This window comes from Carcharodon carcharias, chromosome 11 (genome assembly GCF_017639515.1).
Source record: "Carcharodon carcharias isolate sCarCar2 chromosome 11, sCarCar2.pri, whole genome shotgun sequence".
NCBI classification, from domain to species: Eukaryota; Metazoa; Chordata; class Chondrichthyes; order Lamniformes; family Lamnidae; genus Carcharodon; species Carcharodon carcharias.
The window spans coordinates 114,805,396-114,829,580 of NC_054477.1; positions in this window are offsets into that span (position 1 = coordinate 114,805,396).

A 24,185-nucleotide genomic window follows, 5' to 3' on the forward strand; every position below is an offset into this window, starting at 1 on the left:
AAACGTCATTTTACCTGGCCTTACCTACCTCACTTAGTGCAAATCTGGGAAAATTCCACCCTTTGCCTTTCAAAGACTTGTTTCTTAGTTCATTCAGGCCAGTTGTTATCTTACAAGACAAAGTGCTTGAGAAGGAGAATTACCAAAGTTATCTCTGAACTTGTTGCAAGCAGCTCTATCTTTAATATAAAACACCAAGTCTGGGCATCTTTATCTCCAAGAGTTGAATTGATATATTATTGCTGTTTTAAGCCATCAAAGAGAATAATTACCTGAAGTTTAAGGGAATCATCAATTTTTAATTGGAAATAAAATGGAAAAATAGTCTAGGTGGATCCTGAGTATCAAAGAAAGTTTTTTTCTGGCGATAACTTAATCGAACATTCCAAAAGTTGTCAGTCCAACAACAGCTCAATTTGAATTTGGGATAATTTTGAACTGATAAATGTCTGGTACAATATATCAGGTTGTTTTTGAGAAATAAAAGGAGAAATAAATAAGACAAATAAAGAATAAACAAAATATGTTAATAACTGGGAACACTTGGGAATGTATGATTTTTGTTTTTAATGTATTATGTGAATATTATATTGGTGGCAACGTTCCTCTGTGGCTCACAAATGATAACTAATGGCATGGCCCCAGCTAGGACAGACGATGGAGATAAGAAAATCACACCATCAAATGAGAATTGAAAAATATCTAACAAAATATTTGTGGAGCAATGTGATAGTATGAATATATGTGCAAGTTGATGTATTTGAACTCCTATACAAGAGGCCACATGGTGTTGTGGGTTAGACTAGCTGTCCCATGGTATACACGGTTTAGCTAACATAGAAAGTTAAATGGTTCATTGATAGTTATTGTACCCTGATATGCATCAGAAGATGATGCCTGTAATAATAAACCTGGCTGATTAGAGAATTACAAAAGGAATTATGGGAAAGGGCTAGCACAACATTAGCGGAATCAGAATTCAAATTTTTATAATAGTAGAGTACAGAGTTTCCAAGAATTCCAGGACATTCAGTGAAAGTCAGGAAGCTGCGGATAGGAGGAATGTTTGTATCCTTATCTGTGAACTTTTTAAGTGAGCTACGTCTGGGGCAGAACTTTCCACTTGTTGGGTGGGCACACGCCCATCCTCAGCGAGTGTAAAATGATATGTGATGATGTTGGGTGAGGGTCCCGATGTCATAGCGTCCTCACTTGATATTTCAGTTGGCAGGCACGCGTGGGAGTTGGCAGCATGCCTGTCGACAATTAAAAGGTCTATTTTGCTGCCCTTCCAACTTTATGATCGGCGGGCAGGCGAACAGGTTTTTTGCAAAACCTCATCCATGATCTGGATAAGGTTTTATCAGTCATTAAAAAAAAATTAAAATTTTTCATACAAATTTCTAACAAACCTCTGCTCATGTGACAGAGTTAAGTCACATGAGGGGGCATGTTTTTTAACATCTTAAAATGCTTTATTTTTAGTTTTTCATATTTTTATCTCCCTGAGGCAGCTCCGTGCCTCAGGGAGCTTATCCAGTGCGCACCCGCACGCGCATGCATGTATTTCACCACTCGACCTCCTCCTCAACACCACTCCCTCCATGCCCCCCAGCACAAGCAGTGCAGATCACTGAGTGCTGTAGCATGCATTTCACACTGGACAGGCCTTAATTGGCCTACCAGCATGAAATCACGGTTGCAGCCCAATCGCGGGCGGCAGTCGGCTTGCCGGCTGTTCCTGCCTGCCCCTACTGAGCCCGCCCAATGAGGGCAAAATCCTACCTTGATATTCTGGCCACTACCCATGATATTGTGACCATGCAGGGGCAGATAGGCAATGATCAGCAGACAGACACCCACTTTGATCATCTGATAAGATGACCTGAAAGTCCCAAGAATGGCTTATATCGGATGACACATGTGGCATGATATTGGAATGCCAGTGTGTCTGTACGGGTGTGATTTATTGTGTGCGTAGCAGCTAACATGTGGAAATGCATCTTGATGTGAACTGAAGAACAGGTCTCAGAGATGCTCATGATTTTACAACAGTAAAACATGAAATGGTTTATGTGGTCAGCAGAGTGAGACAATATTTTAAAATCAGAGCACATACTCCAAATGAAAGTCACTTCAAAATAATCAGGATAGAGTTAAACACACTGTTAATGGTCACAAGGAGTCAAAAGGGTACAAACAATTGGATTGGGACAATTGAAGACTGGGAAGAAAAGATATTTAAAATATACATCCACAGAATGGATATGGGTAAAGTGAGGCAGGAGAACCTTTTAAGTTCACAATTTATGATATGGTAAGCTTAGCTTTCTGTACAATGTATTATGACTTTCTTTATCTGTAACATGATCTATTGCCCAAATTCGATGCTCTTATGGGTTAATAACTTAGAATTAGCAGTGTTCCTGCAAAAGGATAAGGAATATCTTTGAGTGAGGTGATCTACAGCTTTGAAATACCAATCTATACAACTGTTAGGAATAGGTTAGTAAACAGCTTATTATGAGAACCAATAAGGATATTTTCTTCTCAAGTATATTTGCTAGCTGCTTATTAGGATAATCACTTAATTAGGAGTCATATCTGCTAATGAGTTAAAGGAACAATTACATTAGTGTTTGTCTTGGCTTGGCTATGACATACTACCTCTGTCGGAACATTTGGTAGAGTTAATGGGATGTGTTAGTCCCAAAAGCACTATTACACTCTGACCCAGAACAATCTTGAAATCTGGAAATAAATCCCTGAAGTAGAGGACAATTCTCCCTGGTGTGACACTGGCATGAATATTGTGATCTATCCATGCATTAGGATTATTTCTCACATCCTAGTGATAGTCCAATTGGTTATTGTGGTAAGCTTGTTAATTGACTTGGTGTGACTAAGACCGGAATTTACTGCTCCAGTTGGTGGCGGGCGGGCAGGGAGAATTCGGCAGGAGGGGCAGAAATCGGTTTCACTTCGGCTTGAAATCACAGCAGGATCATCCGATGGTGTCCACCATGGCAGGTCATGAATCCTGCTAAAAGCTAGCTTGAACCTGATTTGCATCTTGCTAATGGGAGCAAAGTAAGGCCCAACCTAGATCATCCCTCCCATGCCCAATCTACCGTTACACTGGTGGGAAAACATGTCGACCCAGGACAAGTCAGGGCAAGCATAACGTGCAGAAATCTGGACTGACCTTTAGGGCCTTGCTCAGATCACGGACAGCTGAGGAGAAGAAGATGCTGCAGGTCTGCAGTTACTGGACCCTGGAGGAATACTTGCATTGTATGCTGGGCAGCTCCTCACGCACTATGGCTCTGCCGCAAAGCAGCTCTCAGAAGGTGGGAGGTCTCGATGCAGCAACTCTGACTTCACTGAGGTTTTGGACCTTCATGGACTTCGCCACAGGTTTGTACCATCTTCCATGGTCTCTGGTGATGCTTCGGGCCTGCTTCAGAACTTTGCAGACTTCGCCATGGGCCAATAAATATGATTGGTGGGGGGAGAGGAAAATCTAGGTCTGAGTAGGGGAGGAAGGTGTACCGGGGGGAGGTGAGGTTGTGGTGTTGGTGGTGGGGTGGGGAGTGCAGCAAAGATGTCAGGGGGGCTGAAGTTGGCAGAAGGAGAGCAAAGGTGTCAGAGGGGGCGGGTAAGTTTGGTGGGTGGAGCGAAGGTGTTGGAGAAGTGAGGTTGCCGGAGGGGGAGAGGGGGGTTTAGGTTGGGAGGGGGAAGGAAGGTGTCCAAGGGCAGGAGGGGATATGGGGAGAGGAGGGGAGAGACTGTAAGGGGGAGAATGCTGAAAGTGGGAGGAAGGTGTAAGGGATGAATTTGAAGATGGGAATGTGTCCGGGTGGAGGAGGGAGTTCAGTGGGGGGAGAGGACAGAGTAAGGGTAGAGGAATGAGTAAGAAGGGCGGTAGTGGAATGTCCAGATGAAAGTGCAAGGGAGGGTTCTCTGGAGTCAATGACTGCCTCCTGGAGAGTGAACTCTGGCTGGGTGTGCTAGGAGGGGGTGGTAAGTGTGAGAGGGGGCAGATGGAGCCGATAGGGTGGGAGGGCGCAGGTACGTTGGTACCAGTAGAAGGGGTGACAAGGGCAGTTGGTGAGGACACAGAGGTAAACACAGACCCTGGGGAGGAGGGAAGAAGGAGGTCGGGCATGTCATTGTGGATGGGGGTGGGATTTTCAGGAAAGTAGGGAATGTGCACCTTTGCCTGGACATTCGTAAAGAAGATGGATAATGGTGTGGAGGTCAAAAGTGATGCCGGGGTGCTGACTGCGATGCGGGAAAGAACATGGGTGACTGGGGCAAGGGAAAGGATAGGGGAGCTAACGAGAAACTTTACTTATGATTTGAAAATCAAAAGCGAGAGGAGCCTCATGTTGGAAGAGCACAGGTGCTGCATGGGAATGTGGTCAGTGGGTGGGCAGAGTTGCAGCTCGGCTCAGATGGACACTGAAAGAGAAGCCCAGCAGGCAGCACTGAAAATGCTCAGGGCAGTGAGATGAATGCGATGGATGAAGGCTCCACATGCATGGGAGAGTGCTTGCATGAGGATCAGAAAGGGCCTGCACTTCTCACTCTAGAATCACTCATGGGTTGGTTGCATGCAGCTGAAATGCTAGTGGACAGGGTGGGGGGTGGGGATTGGGGTGGGTGGGTACGATGCAAGGGGAGGACTTGTGAAGCCTATAATTAGGGATGGGAAATAAATGCTGGCCTAGCTAGCGACATGCACATCCTATGAATTAATTTTAAAAAGAAATTGAAAGACAACATTACACATTATTCAGTGAAAGCGAACATATTTTCAGATTATAAAGTGACAAAATGCATTCACCCATGCAACCACTTGTAATCAGAATTTCTTAACTTTTCTAGACCTACCACTTCTTCCAGGTGCTGCCCTGACATGTGCAGCAGGGGTGGAGACAGCAATGATTGGCCCTGTTGCCTCTGATGACTTTGGTGTGTGTCCTCTGGAGGTCTGAGGCCTTGAGGGTCCCAGTTAGCTTAGGCTGTCCTCTTGTGGGCTGGCTGCTCCCTCTGTAGAGGCAGAGGACAAGGTTGAGGGGGTCACAGGCAAAGGGGACTCAAAAGGAGCGGACAGCCTCTGAGGTTTCTGTGTGACCCAGGGGTGTCCAGCTGCCCCTCCTCCTCCCTTCGGTGCCCGACGGCCTGACTTCTGGAGTTGCCACTGCAAGAACTCACCCATGGATGCAGCTTGGCAGAGCTTCCTGTGAACCAAAATAGAGATAATAGAGAGTGCATGGCAGCAGAGTCAAAAGCAGGAGAGAGAGCACTCACATTTGTGTTGAGAGGCGGATGATCTGGTGCAGGATCCTCATGTGAGTGTTCGCCACCGACCTCACCATTGCCACAGGTATGGTCCATGTTCTCACCAGTTGGTGCGATGGCACGTTCCTCAAAGTGAGTGTGGGGCCTAATATTGGCTACTCTGCCCCAGCCTTGGACCTCTCTCTCCTGTTGTGAGCCAGCTTCTCCTACATGAAAACAGGTGAAGAGAGTGTGAGTAGGACACATGCTACTGTGTGGGATGTTTGTGTGGTGAGTGGAATCATGGACGGGATGAGGATATGAGTCCCAGAGGATATGAGCCTGATGGAGATGTGAGGGTATGTGTGAGAGTTAGTGGTGTTTCCCCCTGAGGTGTGAGATCCCTGTGCTTGTATGATGGGTTGGGACTGTGTATGAGTTTTGAGTGACGAGGTGTTGACTTAACCTGCTGGAACGGATGAGAGCATTCATCCTTGTTCTGCATTGGATGGCTGACCTCCTCTGTGCTCCATTGGGACTGTCCACAGCTGCCACCACCTCCCAGGCAGGATTGGTGACTCTGGTGGGCCTTCTGCGGCCAATGTCGGGGTAGAGGAGTTTGCAGCTGCCTTCCACTGCATCCAGCAGGCACTCCAGAGAGGTGGTTGCCGTCACCTTTGCTTTCAGGACCATCTGTTGCCTGGAGCAGTCTTGGTCTGAAGACATGAAGTAGACATGTGCATTGGTTCACTTTAGATATGGCTCCTGGAGCAAGGCAGCGCTGAGGTCACAGCATGGCGGGTAAATTCGAGCCCACCCGCCAGGAATCTGGTGTGTTTCCCGTGAATACATTATCAATGAGGCAGGACGCGCTGTGAAGGTGGCATTACGACGAGAAAATTTGGCATTATGGCCGGCGGGTAAAACATGGCTTTACATGTGCACATTGTGCAAATCTGGGATGATTCTGCCCTAAATCAAAAAAAGAGACAGATCAAAAATGTGGCAAGCTCTGAATAGGAATGGAACTTCAAGTAGATTTATCAGCTTGATCATCACTTTTTTGTTCTTTTCCCCTAAATCAAATCAGCTAGAATAGTGTTCACTGGCATCATGTTTCAAGAATAGTTAATTATTGGTGCTTGAAGCATTCACAGTAGGGTAGAACTAGCTGAGCAGTATGTTTGATGAGTTTTGTTAAAGTATATTGCTAATGTAGTGCTTGTAAATAATATGCTTAGATCAAACTTGCTCAAATATAACCAAACTTAGTCTCATATTTTTTCATTCATTCATGGGATGTGGGCTTCGCTGCAGGTTATGACATTTTACCTTTGCCCAGGCATTTAATAAAAGGCCCATTAACTAACCTGGGACAAGCATTATTGGTGTCAAGATATAACAATATCAAGAATATCAGTAACACATAGCACTAGGCACTTGAGTGGGGAATATAAGGAAACAAAGCAAATCGACAGGAATTTTAGCTTGAAATTCACCAGCATGCTTTAGGAAGCTGGAAATAGTGCTGATGGAAGAAATGCATGTTTTTTCAATCTTTTAAAATTAAACTTGCTGAGCTGTGGCAAGGCAGTGTAATTAAACAAATGTTATCAGGAAGGAACAGAGATAGTGTAGGTAAAGAATTGATATTCGGATTTATGAGAAATAGACTTTGGAGACAACTTAGATATGGTGGGGACTAAGGTTCTGCTAACAAATTCTACAGGCATCTATATCTGGAAGGTTGACTACAAGGGACTTCATGTGATGGAAAATTACAGAAAGAAAGCTAAAGGAAGTGGACAACTTTCTGGGGGGTGAAACAAAGAGTTCAGGATATGATTGGGTATTGTGGCTGGGATTTTGGCAGGGGATGGGAGACCCAGCCAAAAGCCCATTGACTTTTGGCAGGACTGGGCAATCCTGATGGCAAGCAAGGCCAGAAAATCCCACCCCATGTCTTTAAGAGAAGCTTCATAAGACACTATGCCCACATCAATATTGGAACCCAACTACAACCCCTGAAAATGAGTATTAAAAGTTTATAACACATGGTGACTTTTTACTGCAATCAAGAGGAGGGATCCTGACTAAGCAGTGGACGGAGAATCTGCAATCAACAGAAGCTGGCCACTATGGGTGATTCTTGACTTATTGCTGAAAACATATTTGAGCATTCTGATGCTGGATAATACTGAAAGCATTTTTTTGCTGAGAGTAGAGTAACAAAAGAATTTTGTTATTTTTTTTATTCTGTTATCTCTTCTCTCAAACTGAAAAATCTGTAATAATTTATTGTAATCATTTTAAATTGGTGCCCATTGTAAATATGTAATCAGAACAAATAAAGTAACCCTCTTAAGTATAACAGCCTTTTGAGTGAGTCATCAATTTGTTCTCTTGTAATTTTAGGATCAAAATGAATGATAAGGCTGGGTAAGTTTTTTCAAACAGTAAAGCCTATAGCGGCCATGATGGTGACAGTCTGAACCTGCCTAGCAGCAAGTTGAGATTACGTGACCTCAATCTGAGCTTCCACTGAAGTAATCAGATGTTGGGTGGCTTCTGCTTGTGCTGCAATGGAAGCTGAGCCATCGGCCATCATGGTGGGGCCTACAGTTGTTCTAATAGAATTGGCCACCACTTCTATTCTGAAAAGGAATGGCTCCAGGTTTTGTGCAAAGCTGTTGGCCCAGGGTCCTCCAAAATCATTGACAGTGACAATTGGCAGCTGGAAGGCCTGGCAATGCAGAAAGCATTTCATTGTGTATTCTCAGCAGCCTTTTCTTGTACATGGTCCCATCAAATTCCTCATCTGAGGCTTTTGCAGCATACCTTGCCTTCCGGGCAGTTGACATGTGGACATCCTCAAGGTGCTAGCCTGGGTGGGATAGAGGAACAAAGGGATTTTGGAGTACAAATACACCAATCACTAAAAGCTGCACCACATGAAGGACATAGAGCTGCAAACCAAACACTAAGATTTATTTCTAGAGGGATAGAATTGAAATGTAGATACGTTATGCTAAATCTTCATTGAACCTTGGCTAGACCATATTTAGATACAAGAAATGCATGGGTGTTCATATCCAGAAAGGATGAACAGGCTGGATATCTTTTGAAGATAGAACGCTGAGTGATGATCTAATAGAGGCTTTTAAAGTTGTGAAAGATTTTAATTGAGTAGATGCAGAGAGAATGTTTCCACTTGTGGGGAAGGACTAACTAAAGAACATCAATATAAAATCATCAACAAGAAATCCAGAATTCAGAAGAAACTTCTTTAACCAAAGCGTGGTAAGAATGTGGCACTCGCTTCCACAACAAATGGTATGGATGCATTTAATGGGATGCTACACTAGCGTATGTGCAAGAAGTGAATAGAGGATTACACTGATTGATTTACATAACGAAAAATGTGAGGGGGCTCGGGTGCAGCATAAATGCTGGCGGGGCTGGTTGGGCCAAATGACCTTTTTAAGTGCTCTTTATCCAATGTAATTTGACAACAGTATAGCCTGTGACTGCTATTCAGATATAAGACCTTTTTTGGCATGTAAATGTTAGTGGTCTGTTAGTCAACTAGGATGTCATCTCCAGAAGTTATGATAAGGGATTCTAAGTGTGAATGAATTAATCTACAATTCTTTCCACTGTTAATTCAGCAATTTCTTAGCCTAGTTAAAGTAAATGACATAAATCCAAGGCCTAAAACTGCTGCTACTCTAGAAATAAAGTAATTTGCATTTATTTGGCACCTTTTATATCCTCAAGAGGTTCCAAAGTCCCCCCTTATCCCATGAAAAAAAATTAAAGTGTAGTCACTGTGTTATATAGACAAGGACAGTAATCAGTTTGAACGCAGTAACATAAGGACAAAAGGGCATAAGAAATAGGAGCAGGTGTAGGTAGGCCATTGAGCCCGCTCTGCCATTCAATGAGATCATGGCTGATCTTGTACTTCAACACCATTCTCCTGCACTATCTTTGTATTCCTTATGTTTTTAATATGTAGAAATCTATCAAACTATGTATTGAGCATATTCAACGACTGAGCCTCCATAGCTGTCTGGGGCAGTGAATTCCAAAGATTCACTACCCTCCTCATCTCAGCCCTAAACAGTTTGCCTTTTCCTCTGAGACTGTGTCCCCGGGTTATGGACCCAGCCACGGGAAGCATCCTTCCTGCATCAACTCCGTCAAACCCTGTCGGAATGTTGTCTGTTTGAATGAGATAACCTCTCATTCTTCTGAATCCAGAGAAGAAAGGCCCAATATATTAATCTTTCCTTATAGGACAATCCCTCCATCCCAGGAATTAATTTGGTGAACCTTCTCTATTCGGTGCACCCTCTCTATGGAAAATATATCTTTCCTTAGGTAAGGATCTCAAAACTGTACACAATACTCCAGGTGTGGTCTCGCCTAGGCACTATATATTGCAGAAAGATATCTTTACTCCTATACTTAAATCCTCTTGTAATAAAAGCCGACATACCATTTGCCTTCTTAATTGCTAGCTGTATCTGCACCTTAGTTTTCAGTGACTCATGAACAAGGACACCCAAGTCCTTTTGAAGTTCAACACTTCCCAGCCTCTCACCATTTAAGGAATAATCTGGGCTGAATTTTCCCTTTGGCATGCGGGGTTGGGCTCTGCACGTCCGCGCGTAAAAACGTCCCAATGTCACTGCGCGACATCGCAATATTTCGCTGGGCTGGTGCGCATTGATGTCCGACGCGCACCCACCATTAATTAATGGGCCACTTAAGGCCCTTGAGGCACCAATCAATGCCGATTTTTCGGCGCCCATGCAATCTTCAGGTTGGCGCATGGGCACAATAGGCAGGCGGGTAGGATACATTTGTATTAACTTCATCCACAGGCGGGATAAGAGGGCTCGCTGGGGTCACGAATGTGCACAGTCAAGCATTTATTGCTGAAAGTTTTTCAAACTTGCCCATGTGATCTGCAGAACTTCAAAACACATACAAGCTGCTTTTTCTGGACTTATAACCTTCAGGTCAGCACTCTGCTGTGAGGAATCTTTTCTGGGCCTGCAGGTTTCAGGAAGCCTTCCCTTAGCCTGGGAATGGGAGCTGAACTGTCCACTGGAGGCAGCTCCTCCGAGGAGCAAGGAAGGGCTAGAACAGGGAGGAGGTCAGGAAAACACATTCAGCCTCCAGGGGAGCCAACTTTGTGAGGACAGGCACAAGCACAAGGGGCGCAGGGCCAAGAGGTAGTCCAAGGTGGAAGGGACTGCAGAAGATGCCACAATCCTGTTGCAAGGCTATATAGGTGGCGAAGCAGCTACCTCAATATGTCTGAGGTGCAGTGCCAAAGGGGGCTCTGTCTCTCAAGGGAGACAGTCAACTATATCTGTCAGATGATAGGGCCTGAGATCTCTGCTAACTGTGTGGGTGAACACACCATGCCTGTGGCTCTGAAGGTCACAGCTGACCTCAACTACTATGCCTTTGGCTCCTTCCAGGGCTCAGTGGGTGATCTTTGAGGTGTCTCCCAATCAGCTGTCCACACTTATTTCAAGCAGGTTATAGACGCTTTGTCCAGGCATGCATTGACCTTCATCCACTGCTGTTGGGACCAGGCAAGCCAGACAGAGCGAGCCAGAGGCTTTGCAGCCATTGCTGGCTTCCCCCGCATCCAGGGTGCAATCGACAGCACACATGTGGCCATCAAGGCGCCAGCAAGTGAGCCCGGTGCTTTCGTCATCAGGAAGGGCTTCCACTCCATGAATGTGCAGATAGTGTGTGATCACAGGATGCTGATTCTACAAGTCAGTACAAGGTACCCAGGCAGCTCCCACAATGCCTGCATCCTCAGACACTCCCAGTGCCGGGGCTCTTCAGTGCTCTAGCCCGGCTTGATGGATGGCTGCTGGGTAACAAGGGCTATCCCCTCAGAAGGTGGCTGATGACGCCTCTCCGCCATCCAAGAACAGAAGCTGAGCAGCGCTACAATAGGAGCCATGCCTCCACAAGGGCTGTGGTGGAGAGAACCATCGGTCTTCTCAAGATGCCCTTCCAATGCCTGGACCACTCAGGGGATGCACTCCAGTACCCCCAGATTGTAACTTGGTGATAGTGGTTGCATGCTGCACTGTCCACAATCTTACGCTGGAAAGGGGCGACGCAGTGGACAATGAAGATGTTGACGCAGTGGCTGCCGCTGCACACGATGAGTCCAGCAGTGAATCCGAGGATGAGCAAGAACAGGGAAATGCTGAGGGGGTAGAAGCTGACCCAGGCATGCTCCAGGGAGGCAGGGACACCCGGGAGGCTTTAATCCAATGAGCCTTCAGTTAGCACACCACAGATGGACTCCAGGACAAGCCTGGGCTGTACGCTTGATAATCGACACCTAAGTGCAAAATCTTTCAGGTTAGGAACAATAACGAAGGGCCTTGTTAATAAAGCTGAATGCCCCACAGTGCACTCCTAACATTTTTGGAAATCATGAACATGCAGCCAGGGTGACATATCTGAATTTATTCTATCAAACAAACCAACTTTTTACAAAAAAAAAGGGAATAGTGTTACCAAACAAAACAAATCATAAAGACCTCATCTCGGGCCAACTCAAAAGCACCAGTGAAAAACCCATGGTGTACCTGAAGTGCCTTATGTTTTCATTTCCAGGTGCTACCTCTTGTTGCTGCCCCATCACTCCGAGTGGCATCTGAGACAGCCTGTTGATTCTGTTAACCCTTTAGCCTCGATAACCTTGACAGTCGTCCCCTGGCCCCGGAGCCTGTGCTGGCCCAGCCTGGAAGGGATCTTCCAGTTCCACAGCTGGCATCTCCCCAGTCATCGTTACCTCACCGGATACTACAGTCACTGGGAGAGGGGCAGGGGAGCTGCTGCCCTCATCCGGAGTGCCCGGAGAGGTACCCGCAGAGGTGCCAGTCAGCTGCTGTGCTGTCGTGAGATCACTTCGGACCTCCCTGATCACCGTGGGTGGAGGGGCACCGAGGTGGGAAAGTTGAAGCCCAAACCTTCTCCCACATTGGCAGTGACCAGCTGAGGTCAATGCCAATGTGAGAGCTTGCTGGTCAGAGCACATCCCCAGGAAGCCCTGACGAGTCTCTGGAGGAGCATCTCCACGAGAGTCGCCTCTCTCTCCATGGAGGACGCATGGCGCTCGGACATGTGGCTCATTGCTTCGGTGAGTGTCCACATAGACTCCTCCACCACAGAGACCAAGCCAAGCATAGCCTCATGTATCACCCCCAGATGCTCCCACACACCCGGCCGCATTTCCTGCACCTGCTGCGTCACAGACGACTCCAGAGGCACATCATCAGGCACCAACTGAGCATGTGCCTGGTTCCCTGTAGTTCTCCTACTGCTGGCAACATGGGCACTCTCTGCCTCTGCCAGCTCCTCCAGTGACTGTGAAGTGCCCTCCCCACTGTGTCCTGGGACACTAGCTGATGTTTGAATTCCCATAGAGGTGCTAGTATCTGCGCTGGTGCCTGCCTGGCAGAAATGGTGTGATGCTGGTGAGGCTTCAGGCCCCTCAGGTATGAGAGGGGCCTCTGCTGCTCCTGCTCCGGCCCTGCTACGATGATGCTGAAAGGAAGAACAAGGACAGTGGATCAGTTAATGTGGAGGCAATACCAAAGTTCATCCCTGTCCCCCGGATCATTATGCGCTCATCCTTCCATAACCAATGATCAAGCCATGTTGCAAAATTAAATCGATTAACATTGAGCAGTGTTATGGCTGCTGGGAGAACAATGCTGACCTCACTGTTGGGCATAAATACCTGGCCTCAATGATACCAGTGGACCTGGGTGCATGGCACCTCTCCAGATCCAGGGCCTCCTGCTTCAAGAGGCTAAGAATGGCAATCTGCGCCTGGCCGCTGCCAGTCCTCGCATGCTCTGCCACATTAAGAGCATTTTTGTCCTGAAAATGAGCGATGAGCATTGATTAATGAAAAATTGCTCATGGACTCTCTTTGCACACAGCACACCCCAACCAGAGTGGGAGATATCAGGGCTCCAGAGCCTCCTCACCCCACTGCTGCTGAACATTCACAAAAGATGCTGGGCCTGCTCCACACAACCCCATCCCCCCCTTGGACACATGCTGCCTACATCACATTTGGCACCACACAGTATATCCCTCGGTATCAAGGAGGCGCAAGCACATGGAGCGCAGGGGACATCAGATGGTTCATTGCCACACCAGCTTGAAGCTGCCCTTCCAACAAATCTTCACCCTGAATTTGACATGTTCTGGAGTTCCAGCACTGCGCCTAGGTACAGTTCCTCCAGGTTGCCCCCAAAACAGTCATGTGGGTCTCAGTGTACCACATGCTGCGGGTGCAGAACCCATCTCTTCACCACCCTCTCAGGGTGACTTCAGCATGGGGAATATCTGCTGGCCCACCCAGCAAATGACAAATGCCATTAATGATTCAATACTGTCTCTACACTCAGGCTTGCGGGGGTGGGGGTGGGGGCAGCAGGGGGTAAGCCGACCTGCTGGGTTACATGACCAATGACCACATGGTACTCACCTTTCCAGAGCACAACAAGTCATGAAGTGCTTGCAATACTGGATCCGGGCGCACCGCACCACATCGTGGGAGCTCACCACCTCCGCCACCTCCTCCCAGGCATGTTTCGGCGTTTGGGGGGGCCTCCTCCTCCGATCCTGGGAAACCAGCACCTCCCGCTGTGCTGCCACCTCCTTGAGGAAGGCAGCAAGGCAGTCATCCGAAAAACAAGCGTCACACTGGCCCCCGGCCCTACCTTGTCCCACTGCTCTACCCTCCAGCCTGGCCTGCTCCGCTGCCTTACCCTCCGGACTGGCCTGCTCACCAGAAGCCTCTGGTGAGCCCTTCCACTTGACATTATGAGTAGCCTTGCAAAGGCTGCCAGCACTTCTGATAAACAGGCTGCCGTTGCCATTGGACCCGGCGGACAATGCACTCCCAAGGCTGCCCGTTCTCTCCCGCTATCCTTGGGAGTCGGGCATTATGCTGGGCGGGCCTTAATTGCCCACCCCTGTAAAATGGCGGTGTGGACCCAATCACGGGCAATGATTAGGTCCGCACCCGCCTACGCCCGCTCCGGACTCCCGCCAAGCAGAAAATTCAGCCCTCTGTTTCTGTTTTTCCTACTAAAGTTGATAACCTCACATTTCTCCAAATTGTCTTCCACCTGCCAAATGTTTGCCCACTCCCTTCACCTCTCCAAATCCCCTTGAAAAGTCTTTGCACCCTCCTCACAACTCACACTTCCACCTAATTTTGTGTCATCTACAAACTTGGAAATATTACATTTAATCCACACATCCAAATCATTGATATAGATTGTGAATAGCTGGGGCGCTGATCCTTATAGTACCCAACTAGTCACAGCCCGCCAACCTTAAAATGACCCTTTATTCCTACTCTGTTTTTTGTTTGTTAACCAGCTGCCAATCCATGCCAGTATATTACCCCCCACCCCCCGATCCATGTGCTCTACTTCTTTTTTACTAACCTCTTGTGTGGGACCTGATCAAAAGCTTTCTGAAAATCTAAATATATCGCACCCACCAGTTCCCCCTCATTGATTCTGCTAGTTACATCCTCAAAAATCCCCCAACAGATTCATAAATTCATGTTGACTCTGCCCAATCCTACAGCTATTTTCTAAGAGTTGTTATCACATCCTTTATTATAGATTCTAGCATCTTCCCTATGACTGATGTTAAGCTAACAAGTCTATAGTTCCCTATTTTCTCTTTCCCTCCTTCCTTAAGTAGTAGGGTTACATTTGCCACATTCCAATCTGCAGGAACCATTCCAGATTTTAGAATTTTGAAAGATGACCACCAATGTATCTACTTTCTCTGCAGCCACCTCTTTTATCACACTGGGATGTAGATCATCAGGTTCAGGAAATTTATCTATGTTGAATCATATTAATTTCTCCAGTACTTTATTTTAATTAATATTAATATCTTACAGTTACTCATTCACACTAGTCCCTTGATTCTTCATTATTTCTAGGAAGTTTTTAGTATTTTCCTCCATGAAGACAGATACAAAGGCAGGAATTCTCCCATCCCGCCTGCTGTGGAATTCGTGGCGAGCAGGCAAAAATTCAAAAATCCACCGTCGTGAAAACAAGTCACAATTCTCCCGATGGCATGTTCATGGCGGGTTGGTTATCCCACTGACTAGTGGTGCAAGCACCATTTGCATTCATTAGCATGTCTTGAATGCCCATTAAAAAAGCTGCTCACCGGAATCTTGCCACATCTTCCAATCTTCTGTCATGCCAATGGGAAATTATGTCGGCCTCAAACCTATTTGAAAGAGGATGGCGTGCATAATTTGGACATCAGTTCGCTGGTAACTTTGAGGTGAGTGGAACATATCTGCCATAGACCTGCACCGGTCTTGTTGCGATGAACGCTTCTCTGTTGGGGTTGTAGGGTTGGACTCCTCCTTCTCTTTGCTTTCATCATCCCTACGAACACCACTGTGCTGTGGTACTCTTGCAGGCCTCCACTTTCAGAGACTAGCAGTTCAACTGGGAGTGGGCTATGAAGTGAGGATTAGGTTGACGAACACAATGGGGGCAATGGGTAGGGAAGGCTTTGGAATGGCAGTGAGGCAGACGGGTGAACATGAGGGGTCTTTCTAGTGTCACACTCTAAACTCTTGTTGCCACAGGAGCGAGCAGGAGTCTAGTTAAAAAGAAAGGTGGAGGGCCTCCTTGCAATGAAAGCCAATGGCTTCATTAGCCCTGTTAAAGGGCTACTCAGAACTCAGTGGCTTCACATCACAGTTGCTGCATCTCAAGAGTAACACATAGGAATGTAGAATTTGGGAATGCATACAATAGTGAAGGAGGCACAGCTGTATCATATATATAGCATTCCACTAAGTTAGGCCTGTCATGTGTTCACCAGAAGCAACACTCCTAATGGGCCAAAGGTTATTCACGCATTGATCATGAGCAACGGATTGGTAATTAATATGCCACATAAGAGATTGTAGCACAGAGCTAGTTTGGGTCACTCATCTCATTGAAACTTTAGCATCCTACACAGGGCTCAAGATATTATATCTACGTTGCTATCTTGGTCACCTCTATGTTTGTGCTAGTGTCTCAGGGACAAGGCGGCATCAGCTATCAAGCAAGTAGTACAGGAAAAACTATGGACCCTTAGAGTCGCCAAATTTGTCATGACATGAGCTTCACTTTCTTGCCCCTTGAATTATTAATGTCTTTGATGTTTCCTTTCAGAGAGAAGACAAAAGCAGATATGGATCCAGGGCTCAATGCTGCCTTTGTCAGGGTCCTAATGCAATGGAGGAGGCGAAGGAGGGAGAATCAACTCCATGTGCAGATCAAGCAGGAGGGACATGGTCAAGCACACCCACAGCATGAACAGGAGGATCATGAGGAGAGACCCAGACAATGGGGATGACTCGTCAGACCTAGGGTTTATTGCCAAGAGTCTCCTATTTACAAATAAGTGAGAGGCAATGCCGTGCACGTCTGCGCTTGTCCCAAGCTCTGATACATCACATATGTCACATTCTTCATGAAGACCTGGCGCCACGTTGAGTTGGAGGGTATCCCCTTCCAGTGGCTTTGAAGGTGACCGCAGCACTCAATCGCTTGGCTTCTGGTTCTTTCCAAGCATCAACAGGCACCTGTCAATCCGCAACACATTGATGCATAAAGGGGAGTCAAAGGATGCATGTCCCCTGTGTGTGGTGAGATCTCCCCAGAAGGGTCAGAGGATGGAGTGTGAGCAACATGATAAATGGGACAGTGGTGATGTGAAAATACTGTGAGAGAATGAGTGTTGATATGTGCCCCCCACTAAAGGTTGTGTGAGATCCCTGCCATTTTAGTGCATGATGCCATAATGAGAGTTTGAAGTTGAAGGGTGTCGAAGGATGAGATCATTCATCCTCTTCCTGCACTGGCTGGGATTTCCGGTATGGGTCCCAGCAACGCTGACCTGCTCTGCAACAGACTCCCAGGCCAGAAAGTTGAAGCTGCTGTGCTTGCTGCAGCTATCCCTATGATAGAGCATATGCATTTACACCTGCATCCCTCTGATTAAGGCCTGGAGGGCCTGGTTCATGAATTGGGGTGCTGCCTTGTTCTTCAGGCTCTCAGTCTCCCTCTTCTGGTTGCCAGGCATCTCTGGTGGGATGGAGAGATTGAGATCGTGTGTTGGACTGGCCTTTAAAAATAGTGCCCAGACCTGCGAACCTGCCAGTTGACACCGGGCAGACGAATCAGCTCCCAACCCACCAGGTGATTCAGACCTTATATATACCTTTGCATAACTAACAAGGTTCCAAACACAGAATAGGGATGAGCGCTTTCAAAACTGCCTGCCACCGCGTCTAGTGTCATTAGTGGAAAATTCTGCCCAAAGTATTTGTTTAATTTCTCTACTATTTCCTTATTCCCCATTATAAATTCTCCTGACTCCACCTGTAACGGACTCACATTTGTTTTTGCTAATCTTTTCCTTTTACATACCTGTAGAAGCTTTTACAACCTGTTCTTATGTTTTTCACCAGTTTACTCTTATTTTCTATTTTTTCTTTCTTAGTCTTTCTCTTGCTACTCCTTTGCAGAATTCTAAAATGCTCCCAGTCCTCAGGCTTAGCATTTTCCTTGGCAGCTTCATATACCTCTTACTTTGATCTAATAGGATCCTTGATTTCTTTCATTAGCCACAGTTGTAACACTTTTTTTGCTGGATTTTTGCACAGTAAAAAAATATATTTTTGTTGTAAACTATGGGTAGAATTTTCCGTGCCGGCCAGCATCAGGCGTGATGATGGCGTCCGCCATCGGACATCAGGTACCTCATTGTAATACATCAGCATATCATTAAGAGGCCAGCCCACCGAAATAATTCCTCCCCCCTTCCCCCCGCTGGATCATCCATCTATTTAGCGGGAAATCATGTCGACGTATACTTGGCAGAGGTGAGTACACAGTAATATTGTGCAGTGCTTGCCAGTGTCATCTGTTGGACTTCAAGCTTCAGGGGCATCAGTGGGGGTTGGGGTTAAGGGCAACCCTGCCATTGAGGTGACTGGTGGTGGGGCTGGGAGGGTGTGGGGTTAAGGGCAGCCCTGTCATTGAATATAGCGCACAAACATTTGGGATGGTGGGGTAGGTTGGGCGATGGAAGCATTAGAAAAACCTGTATAAAGTGACCATTCCTCTGAAACTGAGATAGCTCAGGTGCAGCCGCATTGATATGATTGAGATCGGGCTCCTAGCTTATCTGCCCACTCAAACAACACAGAGGCACCAGAGTGCCACCAAGTGCTGCAAACCTACCCCCCCTTGCCACAGCACAGACTGCAAAATCATAAGCATTTTAGTGGACTGAAGAACAGTTGGACGACTGCACACATTGTGCAATCTCCTTGCTAAAGCTGGCCATGGAGCTGGCCACTGCTGGAGGCATTCACAGCTTCTTGCAATGTCAGCATCCCCATTTGGACCAGTCTCCCCCATGATTCAAGCTAACAGGGCAGCCTTGCAGTGCACTAATCTCGGCCCAAAGTGGTGGCCAGCACCCTCCAGGAAGGGATAAGGGACTGTCATACTTAATCAGGACAGGTTCTTAGTACAACCATGCTAACCACATGTCTCTCTCTTTCATCCTGCAGGAGGACTACATCGGGACCATGGAGTCTGGTGAATGCCTGATGGCCTAAAGGCTGTGAAGACGATGGAAGAGAGAATGACTGAGACTCCTGGCTGTGCAGAGGTAAGAGCAGCAACCTCAGGAAGAAAGGGCAGCTGGGGCTCCCACGCACGCCCCCCAAGAGCCACAGTGACCCATCGCTGTTCAGCGCCTGGCTAGATGACCAGGAACCAGTGTCACTGAAGACTGCACATGTCTAGTGAACTGCTTGGTCACATCTGCCAGCTACTGCAGGATTTGGCACTATGGGGACATGGAGGACATCCACTGCCAGTGGCTGTGAAAGTGACTATGGCACTCAATCTCTATGGCAGTGGCTCCTTTCAGGGCTCCACAGGAGACCTCTGTGGGTTATCACAAGGCTCCACCCACAAATGTATCCATTAAGTCATGGATGCCAGCTTCATGAGGGCACACAATTAGCGCATTTAGCCTTGAACCAGGACAACCAGGATGTAAGAGCGATTGGATTCGCCCTGATCTCAGGTTTCACCAAGGTTCAGGGTGCAACTGAGTGCATTCATGTGATGCTCAGGTCTCCGTCGCAACATACAGTGCACTACACCAACTGCAAGGGGCTCCATTTGCTGAATGTGCAGCTGGTGTGCGACTGCCAGAAAGGCATCCTGCAGGTGTGCGCATTGTTTCCAGGGGATATACACGACAACTACATCCTCAGTCAGTCACAGATCCTTGGGAGTCTTCCAGTGTCCACAGAAACTGCAGAGATGGCTCCTCGGGGCAAGCGCTACCCGCAGAAGCTGATGATACCCATGCGGCAGCCTCAGACTACAATAGAGCAACGGTGTAATGATCCTCATGCTGCAGCTCGCAACTTGATGAATTTATTAATTATGGTTTTGTAAAGTTTTGGATTGTACCTTTAAGAATAGTCCTGTGCAAAACGATCACATGATCTGTGGCTGCCTCCACAGTCAGTGTAGAGATAGCGATGAAGTTCAATACACACATGTAGTTGCTGCTGGCTGTATTGTAAATAAACCTCATGTTTCCACTTAGAATGTTGTCTGCAGATCAACTCTATTATAAATAGGTGACAAGGCCACAATACAACAAACTGGCGATGAGGAAAAATCAGGATAAATCAAAATAAATCAAAATCAGTCCTGTACTTCGCCCAGCAATTGTGAGTCTCGAAGTCCATTTAAAATGACAGAAAATGTACTCATCCAAAATGCTACAATTTGTTAGAATTGATCCCTTTGAGCCAGCCACAATCAATTGGCCTCGGTATATCGAATGTCTCAGGTTCTTCTTTTAAACAAGTGAAATCATGGGGGAAGAGAAGAGGCGAGTAATACTTTTAAGTACTTGTGGGAGCAAAGTCTACAGTTTGATTCAAAGTTTGACAGTCCCCAGTGCCCCAGATTCGAAGAATTTCAGAGAATTGGTGGACCTTGTGAAGGGACATTTTCAACCCAAGCCCTCAGTCATGATGCAGAGGTTTCGGTTCAATTGGCAAAATAGAGACCCAGGTGAAGTAATTGCTAGCTACATGGTGAATTTGAAGCAACTAACGGAACATTGCCAATTTGGTGAGACTCTGAAAGACATGCTCAGAGATCATTTAGTTTGTGATGTGAAAGAAGACATTATTCAGAGAAGATTGCTAGCTGAAGTGCATCTAGATTTTAAGAAGGCATTTGAAATAGCGCTTGCCATGGAAAGTGCTGTAAGAGATTCATAAGCAATACAAGGGGTGCAAAATAGCACTGTATTCCAAATCTGGTGTGAACAGTCAGCTGAAAGTGGCATGAAAAAGCGAGACTCTGCCACGAAGCGGGACACAGCCCCCACTAACCGAAAAATAAGAAGAAATAATTTAGCAGCTAAATCGAAGAACAACTTTTATCGATGTGGAAACAATCAGTCTTTTAGCGATTGACTGTTTAAAAAAGTAGAATGTTACTTTTGTCACAGAAGTGGACATATAATGAGACAGTGCAAAGAGAGATTTAAACAGGCTTGCAAACAACAGAAGAAGCCCAATGAAATTTACAGTGTAGAAGAGCCTGAAACAAAAAATTCTGACATTTATTCATTAACATGAAAGCTGGGAAGACAGAGCCAATATTTGTTACAGTACATGTGAATGGTAAAGCAGTAAAAATGGAAATAGACATGGGAGCTTCCACTACTGTAATTGGACATTATTTAAATAATGATGAACACAAATAAATTTAGAACAACCATCTGCCAAGTTGAAAATTTACACAGGTGAAGAAATCCAAGAAAATTTATCAACAGGGCAACTGTCCATTATAGAAAACAATTGGCACAGCTACCCATGCTGGTGTTGAAAGGCAGAGGACCAAGCCTTCTCGGGCAAAACTGCTTAAGGAAAATCAACCTTGATTGGCCAGTGAGATCTCAAAAGGAAGCTGGAAGAGTTCATGTCTTGAAAAATGAACAAGGCAAAGTATGGCAGAAAGAGCTTGGAGAGTCCAAGGACCACAACAAGATGAAAAAGGAATGTGTTAGGACTCAACAACCTGAAGAAATGCAGTCTATCTCAAACAAAAACATGGAAGAACAGCAGGAGAAACTCAAGGAGACCCTGCTGAATGACAGAGTTCAAGACGAAGTGGGTAATCTTCGCAAGGTAAAGGAGAACCTATTGAAACACCTTCACACACTACAAGATACCCTCAGGCCAAACTTTATGCCTCTGGAAAAGTACAGAGAGAAACAGCAAGAATTCAGCACCTCTCTGAACAAACTGAAGAACCAGTTGACAGAGAAGACACGTTAATGTTCAAGTTTCCAGGAGGCAGCCAACAAATACAAAAAAGAGACAGAAGAGCTGAAGAATCAGCTAAATGAAGCCAAAGAGGCTTTGAAAACAAATTCAGAGATTTTTCCAAGAGGTGAGCGGATAATGAAGTTTTGGGAGACCCAGCCACTGAACTAAGACAAGTTGGGATTTCACCTGAGAGAAGTCTGGCCGACAGTGAAGTCAAAATGAAAGACGAGACTAAATTCTGCGGTAGAGAGAAGAAAAGGGAAGACGTTTCTGAAAATAAAATAAAATGGTGGCTGGTAGCACCTATAAACACTCGAAGGAGGCAATAAACAAATTATCAAAATGTGCCTACTTTGATATTATTCCAGTCCCTCTCAATGGTTTGCTGGATGATGATGCTGAAGATAAAATCAAAGAAGTATAAGTTACTTCCAATGCCTTATCTGGAAATAATTCTAAATGCTGTAGAAAATATGAAGAAGTTAATAGGGGATTTGTTGGAGACCAAGCTTGCATGCTTTATTTTTCACCAAAGGATGACCCCACCGCATGATGACAGGAGCAACACTTGCAGAATTGTTGATGACACGCCGTCTTAGAACAAGACTGAGCTTAATATTTCCAAATTTGGAGGGGAAGGTGGAAAAAAGTCAAGGAAACCAAAAAGCTATGCGTGACTTGCACAGTCATGAGAGAGAATTTACTATCGGAGAAGCAGTATATGTGAAGAATTTTGGTGGAGGACCGAAGTGGTTACTGGATAAAGTAAGTCCAGTGGCTGGACCATTATCACACCACATGGAAGTGGAAGGCTGGATCACCTGTAAGCATTTAAAAATAAGAGAGATACCACAAGAAGATATAGTTTCACCTGTAACCATTACTGAACCAGTGTTGCCTGTTGAAGATGTTCAGCCAAAGACTGACATGAGACCCTGCCCGCCATGGAAATGGCATAAATAATGTGGTGGGTTTGAGAAGATACGGTGTGAAAACCCGCCATTGTGGCCAGCAGGTAAAACATTGTTTTACCTGCCCACTACTGCACTTAGTGCAAATCTGGGACAATTCCTCCCTTTGTATTAGTTCTTTAAATGTTAGCCATTGTGTGTATACCATTAAACCTTTCAACATAGTTTCTCAATTCACCAAAGCTAATTCGTCCCTCTACCTTCATAATTTCCTTTGTTTAGATTTAAGACCTTAGTTTCTGATAGAACTGCATCACTTTCAAACTTAGAGTTCTAACATATTATGGTCACTCTTTCCTAAAGGTTTCTTTACAACAAGATTATTAATTAGCGATTTTATATTGCACAATACTAGATCTAAAACAGCCTATTCCTGAGTTGGTTCCTTAAAGTACTGATCTAGAAAACCATTTTGCCTGCATTCCAAGGATTTGTTTTCACATTAATACAGTAAGCAACAAACAAGTTGAATGTATAACTAAGTTATTGTGTGAAGAAAGATTTCAAACACGATTCATGTTAGTTATAAACACATTATTATGTTCATAAGATCTCCTTCTGTCTGCTATTTTAGCAAACATCTGGGAGAATTCCTGCAGCAAGACCTGCAACCACATGAATTTGGTAGTGACCCTGTGCTTGTAGCTGCTGGCTGCAAAGTGGCTGTGGCCCTCAACTTTTTCAGCACCGACTGCTTCCTGGGGTCCACGGGTGATATGTAGCATTTCATAGGCTGCTTCACACAGGTGCATCAAAGAGATGACCAATGCCCTCTTCCATCATGTCACTGCAAATGTAACTTCTTTATTTAAAAAGGGAGGGAGACAGAAAGCAGAAAACTTCAGGCCGGTTAGCTTAACATCAATCATTTGGAAAATGTTGGAAGTTATATTATGACAGGGCACTTGGAAAAATTCAAGATAATCAGGCATTTCCAACATGGTTTTGTGCAAGGGAAATCATGTTTAACTAATTTATTGGAGTTCTTTGAAAGAGTCACATGTGCTGTAGATAGAGGGGAAGCGGTGGATGTACTGTACTTCGATTTCCAGAAGGCATTTGATAAGGTGCCACATCAAATGTTATTGCAGAAAATACAAGCTAATGGTATAGGGGGTAACATATTAGCATGGATAGAAGATTGGCTAGCTAACAAACTATTAGCATGCTAAAAATGCACTTCTGCTGCTTTGACAGGTCCGGAGGGGTTCTGCAGCACCGTAATGGTTGGATCCATTCTCACTTTGCTGCCTTGCCACTCCAGACTCACCGTTAGCTACAGATCAGCTTCCATGTTCCCTAGCAATCTGAAAAGCGTATTCCACAGCAGGGGTGAGGACTTTGGGATCGAGCACCCCTCTGCCTGAGTTTGACCTTTCTTCTGGTTATGGGTCTACTTGACCTGCAGGAGAAAGTGGAGAGTTAGTGACTTGACA